Source organism: Scomber japonicus, chromosome 3 (assembly GCF_027409825.1).
Source record: "Scomber japonicus isolate fScoJap1 chromosome 3, fScoJap1.pri, whole genome shotgun sequence".
NCBI lineage: Eukaryota > Metazoa > Chordata > Actinopteri > Scombriformes > Scombridae > Scomber > Scomber japonicus.
In genome coordinates, this window is record NC_070580.1 from 8,464,926 (window position 1) to 8,474,041 (window position 9,116).

Genomic DNA, 9,116 nt, shown 5'->3' on the forward strand with positions numbered 1-9,116 from the left:
CTAATATCAGTATCGGTATCAGCCCCTAAAACCCAGTACTGGACAGGCCCAACTCAACATGCAAAACACTTGCAAGTTCCTTCTTCTCAACTAAAAGAATTTGCTGCTTTTTTTCCTTTTGAAATATTTGGGCATTTTGTAGAAAACAAGCCATGTGAAGCCAACATCTTGTGCCTTGATAAATTATGATGGGCACTTCTATCACACAGGAGCAGCATTGTGGTATGAGGCGTGTTTCACTTGTGCCCCGGTACGTCCTCTGTGTCCCCTGCCTGTCACATTTGTCCTCCCTCTTCCTCGGTGCCCTTCACTTTCAAGTCCCAAGGGTCCCTCTTGTAACCTTATCCATGCAGCCACACACACACACATACACACACCCACACACACACACACAATACCCTTCATGGGACACAAAGCCTATGATACTGCGCTCTCCTCTTCTATTCTTTACATTTGTCACTTTTATTCCCGAGCTCTTTGTTCGCCTCACCTCTGTATGCATGACTTATCCCAAATTGAGCCTGCAATTGAAATGGAAATCATCCCTGTGTCCCAGTGACTTTAAGGCAATAACTTCTTCCTCTTCTAGGCATAGCTGTCATGTTTGTTGTTCCTTGGAGAATCTTATGGTGCTGTTGCCCTTTTCACCAAGGTTTTTAACATAAACATTGAATTTAGAGGATATGTACTCTGTGATACGACGGCAGCGTTATAAATCTGAGCAGGCGTGCAAGAATCGGAACAATAAGATTGGGGAAAATGAGTTTGAGGCTGACAGGGGCGCGCAGCGGGATTAGAATCCCTCTCATAAAGCATAAACCGTATTTGGTTCTCTTTATTGGCTTTCATGCGAGCGTCATCTAAATTGATTAATTAAACATCACACTTACAATTTTCTAACGCAATAGGAGGCGGGAATAATAACCATGCATCATATGTCTTTCACTAAATCCAACAGTGGAATGAATAACACATGGCAGTCTGAGGAAGGGGTGCGAGATGTGTGTAAATATTGTTGGACAACAGTAACGAGATGTTCATATTTTTTCTGAATGGTGACACGTAAACTCGACATTATGAAAGATTGTGAAATGTGTGCAAGCTGTGCAGCTGGCAGCAAATGTTGGATCTGTGGGAAAACAGCCTCAGTATCACAACAACAACAAAAAGGACAATGACTGACTAAAATTATACCTGCAGGCACTGCACATGACTGGTGTTGGATACTGACCTCATATCCCCTCCTGCTGGGAAAAGAAGCGCTGAACATATGTGATAACATTGACCTGGCTGCCAGTTTGTCCTTCAGTATTAACTTTAACTGATTAATTGCCTGCGTGGCACGAGAGGCCATTGATCACGTTCGCCCACTGGCCCTGATGATGCAGTGGCCTGTTAAATAAGAAATAAACCCTGATTCTGATGATCAGCATCAGCACCTCTTATCTTTGCTTCCACCCCTCCTGCCCTCATCAGAGGCTGTGAGGAGGGGAGAAGGGGGAATCATGTATCTCCTCTAAACCGGTCACAGGTATCATAAAAAAATGTAAATAAAATATTCACATTGCCAGAGAGCAGGCGAGGAAATGAATATTTCATGTCACCAAACACATTTCCAGAACATTCTGGCTAGAGAGTGTCTTTTCCGGCTGTCACCGGTGACAAACATGAAAGAGGAGGACTCAGGTACAGAGCGGTGCTGCGGCACTCTCAGCTCAGCCTACAGCACAGGGAGCAGGAGCCGTCACTGTAATTGCTTGTAGAGCCAGAGCCTGAGCTGAACCTCAATTAAGGTCTGGGTACTTGCTAGGCTTCCCACCTTCCCACTGTGTCTGCCAGCCGCACAGGGAAAGACACTCTGAACACATCAACACTAGCAGCTAGATCAATGGGATGTGGTTTATACTTTACAGCCATGAATCAGTGTACCTGTTCACACAGCTATAATCCAGATTCCTCTTAGAGATCCTGGTTTTGGCGTTACCTAAGGCGACACATTCTAGATGTGGCTGATAACCAGGCGGCGATTCACTCCTGCTCACTGTTGTCTAATCTCTAATAGCCATCTGATACTCCTGATTCCAACAGACAGAGAAAATTATACCCTGAAATTACATTGCTGATGCTGAGAAGAGATGCATCTGCTCCAGACTGTGCACACCGACACAGAGAAACACTATGGAGCTCTTTAAACGAACATATTAGCAGAATATCTGCGCCCAGAGAATTCAGACAACTCCTCCACACATTTTCCACCAATTTTCCACCAATAAAGATGTAAAACTCAAAATATTCAGACCCAGTGAAATGAAAATGACTTTTTCCCCCCACTTTTAATCCTGTGTCTCTGTGTTAACTGCTTATTTATCTCCTATTATATGCCAAATATATTCCATTAAAATCAGCATTGGAGTATTTTCTCTCCCTGTTAAAAGGTTTCAACTTTTGCTCATAGTGTACTCAGAGGCAAGAAGCTACATACACAACCGCAATTCATTATTTGTGGGTCATAATAGCTAACAAAGCATTATGGAGAGAGGCAGGAAGAGATGTGTGTTTTAATATCAGTGGAAAAACTTTGTTATCATCTCCGGAACAATGTGGCTGAGCTCTAATTCACTGAAAACCATCTCTGTTATCTTAAATGAATATTTCTCATCAGAGCCAAAGATTTTTATTCTGTATCACCAGCTGAAAACTCCAGGTCTTATGTGTCTCACCTTCCTCACATGTATCATTGAGGCTGGGGGCGTGGGGGTGTGGGTGTGGGTGTGGGTGTGGGGGGCATCACTGAACCTTGATACATACATCTCTCAGTGTGCACAGGTGTATACAGCCCAGCCACAAAGAAAGAGCTCTCTGTCTCTCCCTCCACCTTTCCTTCTGCTATGGTGTACACACATGGTGTAAGCACACCTGTATGAATGGATAAAGCCAAAAAATTACAACACACCCCCCCCCCCCCCCCCCCCCCCCCATCCACCCTTGTTATCATCCACATCAGCACCTCAGAAACAGACCCAAAAAGATTAAAAATCACACCACAGCAAGGTTTTTCGTTTTTTTTTTATCATTGCACGTCTGTTTGAGTGAATTTCAATCGCGGGGCAACAAAGAGAGCCAGACTCCACGCTGCGTGACGCCCCACTGATGTTTCAGGTACAAGTCTGATCTGTGCAGTTCCAGCTACTGTGACGGGCGGGCGGGGGGGGGGGGGGGGGGTTGAACATGCGAGCAGACATGTGTTGTGTACATCGGCAGTCAGCTTGCTAACATACGAAGAAGGAGTCTTGTCCGCAGCTACAAAGACTGTTCTGTTTTCTTGCATTTTGTGATCGCGAATGATTCTGAAAAGGATGAAAAAAGGTCCATGAAATGCGTCGCTTTTGGAGCTGCATATTAAGAGGGGGGTTTGGCTGACACGGAGCAGGCCTGGTGGAGATGGTCGACACTTTTGCTTGTCCAATTATTGGCTCGGGCTCAAATTGTTTGGTGAGAAGCATTCGACCTACTTCTGGACACAAAGCACCACTGCCCTGAATACAGAGAGGCTGGGGACCACGTGTGATGACAAGTGCCATTAGAGGCTCTCGTCTCTGGCCTAGAAATTCAATTCGGGAAAGTTACCTGGTGTGTGATAATTACAAGGAGGGAATGCTGCTGTACCTGTGTGTGTGTGTGTGTGTCCATGCAAAGCTCTGCTGGGATAACTAGGGGGACAACATAAATAGGATCTGCTCTTCTTGGAGAGCAGCTTGAGATGATTAGATCCACTAATGGCAGCCTGACCTTCAGAGGGTCTTTGTATTTAAACATTAAACAGCAGCATGACCACTATCAGCACTACTAGAACTAACAGAAGTGATATGAGGAGTGGCCACAAACTGTTACAGACAATAAAAGCTGAGCTGATTGTGTTGAGAACAATAGAGCAAAAGCATCAAAAGGAATACAGATATAAAATTATGGGGTGAATTATGAGGCATTTGTGTTTCCTGGGATTCCCTCAAAGGCATTATCTGTAATGAGCACGCCACACAACAACAACACAACACAGTTGAGGAAATCAACATTTGAATTTGCAGCACTTACACACCCGTGTGCCATAATCATTTGCATACATTGTAAATATTCATACTGAGGGAATCGCTGTGTTCACCGTCAAGTGAAATATATCCGGTATATGGCTGCAACAAAGCATACAACTGTTCTGTTCAATAAGCACACCGCCCTCCCACCCCCCACCCCCAACCAATTACCACAGCTATAGGTAACAACCACTACAGCAATCTTCTGATTTTAATGTGTTTTTAATCACACTCATCAAAGTCTCATCAGTCATTCTAATCTTCTGTCATGAAAGCTGTACACTTTTTCAACAGCATAGCATCTAATGAAGAGTGATTCCTTTAAGTGTGGAAAACGAGTAAATACATTGAAGGTATGTTCTTCTCTAAAAAGCATCGTTAAAACTTTATCAGAGACGGAAAATAATAGCAAAAATCACCTTGTGATTAGAGTGTTACAGACTTTCAAGGCTGCTTCCAGCACCTTGTGACACCACTTACAGTACCTCTTCCCAACACAACCACTAAATCTGCTCAAATGCACTTTTTTCTCTCTATGCATATGAAAACAAATCTGCACCATCTCTTACTATAAACAACTATTCCTGTGCATGCCACTCACAGAATGACATGCCAATTCACTATGATATAATGCTATTCACCACACAGGGATGACGAGGTATGATTCAGTCCTGCGGTTCAGTTTTCAGCATGAGAGCCACTGATAAGCAGGCTTGGATCACTGCTGTGATATATGGGCAGTGTGGTGGGTGAGTAAAGGGGGATGGCAAAAGTGTTAATCCTCATCCAGTGATTACTATCAGGCATTACAGGCAGGCATTTAAATAAGACAGAATTATCTACTTTACATAAAAGACGTGCATTCATACTTGTCTGCTGTGATATCCTAATATGATTTAGTTGATTTCAAATGCTCTGAGAGCTTCATGAAAATGTGCTAAACAGAAATGAAAAAAGAAGAAGTGTGAATGGTGCTTTTGCTAGGTGGGGTTAACCTGGTTAAGCTAGGTTAGCCCCTGTACTAGTTCAGCTCCCACCTCTCAAGGTATGAGCAAAAATGCAGCTAGTTATATTTCGACTCATGACAAAAAAAATGGACAATATTAAAACATTAAAACATAAAAACACCAGCCCGTCACCACATCTCCTTCCAACATATACTCCTCTTTTTCTTTCAAATTTGCCAACCACCTGCCACGAAGAGGAGCGCGCACACACACGCACACGCGCATCCACACAGGTGCTTGCTCTAATTCAGCTCCACCGTTTTGAGCGCTAGCTAAATTTACTAACAAGTGTCGCAACTGTAAACTAACAAAATAAAGAGGCGTATTTTTTTATAGCGACGTAGAAAATTACAGCAACTCACCTTCAGACGCAACTCGTGTCGCAGGAGCAGCCGTTCAGAAAGTTGAATTTTCTGCGCCGCTGGAAGAGAGAAGGCAAAGAGGGAGAGGTTTAACCGGCTAGCCTCGCAGTTGGGTCTGAAGCGGAGAGCACCTCCTCCTCCTCCCCTCCTCCCGTGGATGCTGCTACTACCTCTCTCTCCTAACCCTCCCCTCTCCCCGCTCCTCTCCCCGCTCCCTCTCCGCCTGTGCGAGCAAAAAAAAAAAAAAAAAAAAAAAAGTAATAGCGGTTTCTTCCTCCTCCTCCACAAAGACAGACTCAAAGAAAAGAAGGGACCCTATCGCAGTCAATAGGTTTTAGAAGAGAAGAAAAAAGCCATGGCAACGCAGAAAAAACGGAGCGCAACTTAACCACGTTGTGACCGGGTTAGAGCTTTCTCCCCCCCAAATAACCAGTGACAGCGACATTATCCCTAAGCTTCAGAATGGGCTGGTTTTAGTGGGAGGAGGAGAAGAGGAAAGGGGAGCACTAAACTCCACCAGGGAGGATGCTGTTCAAATATGAATGGGAGAAAATAGCATTTAAATTTAAAAAACAGTGTTTCTGCTACTCTCAGTTATGAGCTTGAGGTAGGTTATTGCATTATATTCTATGGTGTACAATCTGGAAAACCCTATCCCAATTGCTTTTAATCAATTATAGATTTCTAGTTTATATATTTTTTTATTAGATTTAATATGAGTCCACACAGTAGACTGCACATGTTTACACACACAAACACACAAACACACACACACACACACATACACACACACACAGGGGCTACTCGGACACTGGCCACTGGGAGCTGCCCAGTAATAGCCCACTATTTGCTTTGGGCCACTGGGCCACAGTTGGATTATATAAATGCCTTGCTCAAGGGGATCTGAACAGTGCAGTAATAACAGAGAGGGGAGTATGTGTCATTTATTCTCTCGCTATCTCCCCAGCTACTCTCAAATCCTATTTTCTAACCTTGCCTCCTGCAGGATCGTTGTTGTTGCTCAAGATATAAAATAGTACGAAATAGTAGTATATATAAATAGTCACAGAAAATAGTGAATACAAGTTGGATTGAGTGCAAATTTGCATTTAATATACATATTCCAAATGCTTTAGACACTTTTTATACCAATAACGATGCACTATATTGTCCAGGTTTAAACACATAACATAAATAACATAACATAATTAAATACACAAGAGTTGTGACATATGTAGTGGGTGCCATTATACTGGTGTATTTTACTGTAAATAATACCTTTGGCAAAAACACATTAGAACTAAAGGCAAATAAAACTGTCAATCTTCAAGAGTAAACTTTTCTGGAAACAATGTTAGTACTATGAACAACAGCAATAAAACAATATATCAATGTTGAGATTAGAAAAAACATAATTTAAATAGAAATGCACCTTTGTTAAAAATCACATGACAACACCAGGCATTTCAAGCTTCACTAAGGTAGTCGCTTCATGGCTGTTGCACTGGATTGCATTACATTAACAGGTGTCATACTGTTGTCAAGCTGTTGTATGTCAACACTGTTCACTTCAGTCATCATAATTCCAGCCCATGTATTGTAGACTAATAGCCTCTGTAGGGAACTGTGATTTCAGCACCTCTGACAGCACCAGATCATTAAGAACTCTTTGCATCAGAGGAGCAGACAGTAAAGGTCAGCAAGAAATCAATTTATCCGATAACCTCAGACCCACCGACAGAAAGTGAGTGGATTGCCAACCTGGAAATGATGCGGTGAGAAGGTTTTATCACCATTACCAGTAATGTTCAAAAGCTCAATTCTCGCCATTTCTTTACTCGCTTTAGTCAGTGGTGTACATCTGTTTGTGCTTTCATTAAAAGAGACTGCATTCAGGGCCAAAAATCTGAATATTTTGGATTTGCCATTAGAATTCAAGAACCATCATGACTCAAACAGTGGAAAGATATATTTTTAATATGCTGTGCACGAGGCAACCCCTCCTCCTAGACAATGTCACGTCTCTCTGCTCACATCCATCTCCTCCACTCCAGTCTCCAGTCTATAAATGGCTGTCAGTGTGTGGAGACACCTGTCACTTGTGCTGTGGTCTGTGATGAGTTTCTGAAACCTGGACAGCCATGTTGTTATTACGTTTTTTTGCCCCTCCAGAACTATGTGCCATATGGACTGCCATTCATTCAAGGTGCACCCCACTTATTTTACAATAAAGGTAAGTTAACGTGTCAAGAGGCTTGTATAATGTCTTCTATGGCTTATCGAGTTACATTACATGAAATGTAGAATCCAATGTTTTGGCAGCTTGTTCCATGCAGTAAAAGTCAGGATATTTTGGCCTCTGGTGTCTCTTTATGGAAGTGCAATACTACGTCGCTAGAGTAGTGTGTTGCAACATACTACTACTTGTAATCCCACTGGAACCACAATAAAGGTTTCTAATATATTTATATATTTTATATATTCAGTTTCAGTTTCCTTTCCAATTATATTTTTGGTATATTTCATTTTCCCAAGATGAAAGTCAGTGCTGTTTCAAAGCCTTCTCCACTCTGCCAGGAATAACATTTCGGTGGAGAAATGCTGAATTCTGTATCTATGATTAATATATTATCCTAAACATAGTCGAATTATAATGTGTGAAGTGTAAAAATTCTGCAATCTGTCCATAAAGCATCCATAATGTATAAGTTGGAATGTGTAGCATAAACTCCCACTACTAGGTAAAACCACTGAATTCCCTAAAAATATCAAGCAAACATGGCTTCACTTAATACAATGAAAATGCATTGACACTGTTTCTTTCTACACTGTTCAGAGCTCAAGTGAAATCATTTTCCTTACAAATATACAATATACAGAAACAAGAGAAACAGGGACTCTTCTGTGGCAAACTGGTTTACTTGTGCTGGAAACAGCTGAAAAGGAATAGGTCAAAACACAATGGAGCTAAAGTTAACAAAGTCATGAGTCCTGAGCCAGGTCACCTTCCTGGCTTCACCACTATGGATTCATGTTCATCCAACTGGCACCACATTGTAGAGACTAAGACCTCTCCCTTACACAAAGAAGGGAAATGAACAGATTGACTTGAATCCAAATAACCTGATTTAGGGTATCATAATCGCACTGAATGGATTACACAATGGTTTGACGGAGCAATAAATGTAACAAGATACCTTTGTGAGGTGCTCTGCGTTACATTGAGTGCTCTTATCAAACCAAATTAGATTTTGTGGAACATCTGCTTCCTTTTTTCTTAACAGGAACTGGCTCATCTGCAAGTGGTAAACATGATACAGTAGCTCAAGGTCTAGTTATCCTGACCTTACATAGGCACAGGTTAAAAGCTGCAATTATGTGTAAATTGATTCACTATATGTTGTAATTTTTGACAGATGGTACTATCCTAAAAGTTTGCTCTTAAAGAAAGCTACACCAAAACAAAAGATAATTTATTCTCAGTATAATTATCTTAAAGTTGTAAATGTAAATGTATTAATTAAAGCACAAGAAAGAACTGTTTGACTGAACTGCTTAATCATACAGCATCCACAAAACATGGCTGACTATTATATTTTTTAATCTACTTATATATTTTATAATACAAGCTAAAATGATAGCACTATTTAATAAGGCAC

The 9,116-nt window shown here is 41.6% G+C and overlaps 1 protein-coding gene across 1 annotated transcript in view; it reads right to left on the minus strand.

The window, feature by feature from the left end:
* The window catches only part of chl1b (cell adhesion molecule L1-like b), a 67,609-nt gene extending 61,848 nt beyond the window's left edge, over window positions 1-5,761 (minus strand). The window contains exon 1 of the mRNA XM_053315074.1: window positions 5,458-5,761. The gene's annotated coding sequence lies outside the window, so the exon portion shown is untranslated. The remainder of the gene's footprint in view (window positions 1-5,457) is intronic.
* Window positions 5,762-9,116: the final 3,355 nt, after the last annotated feature.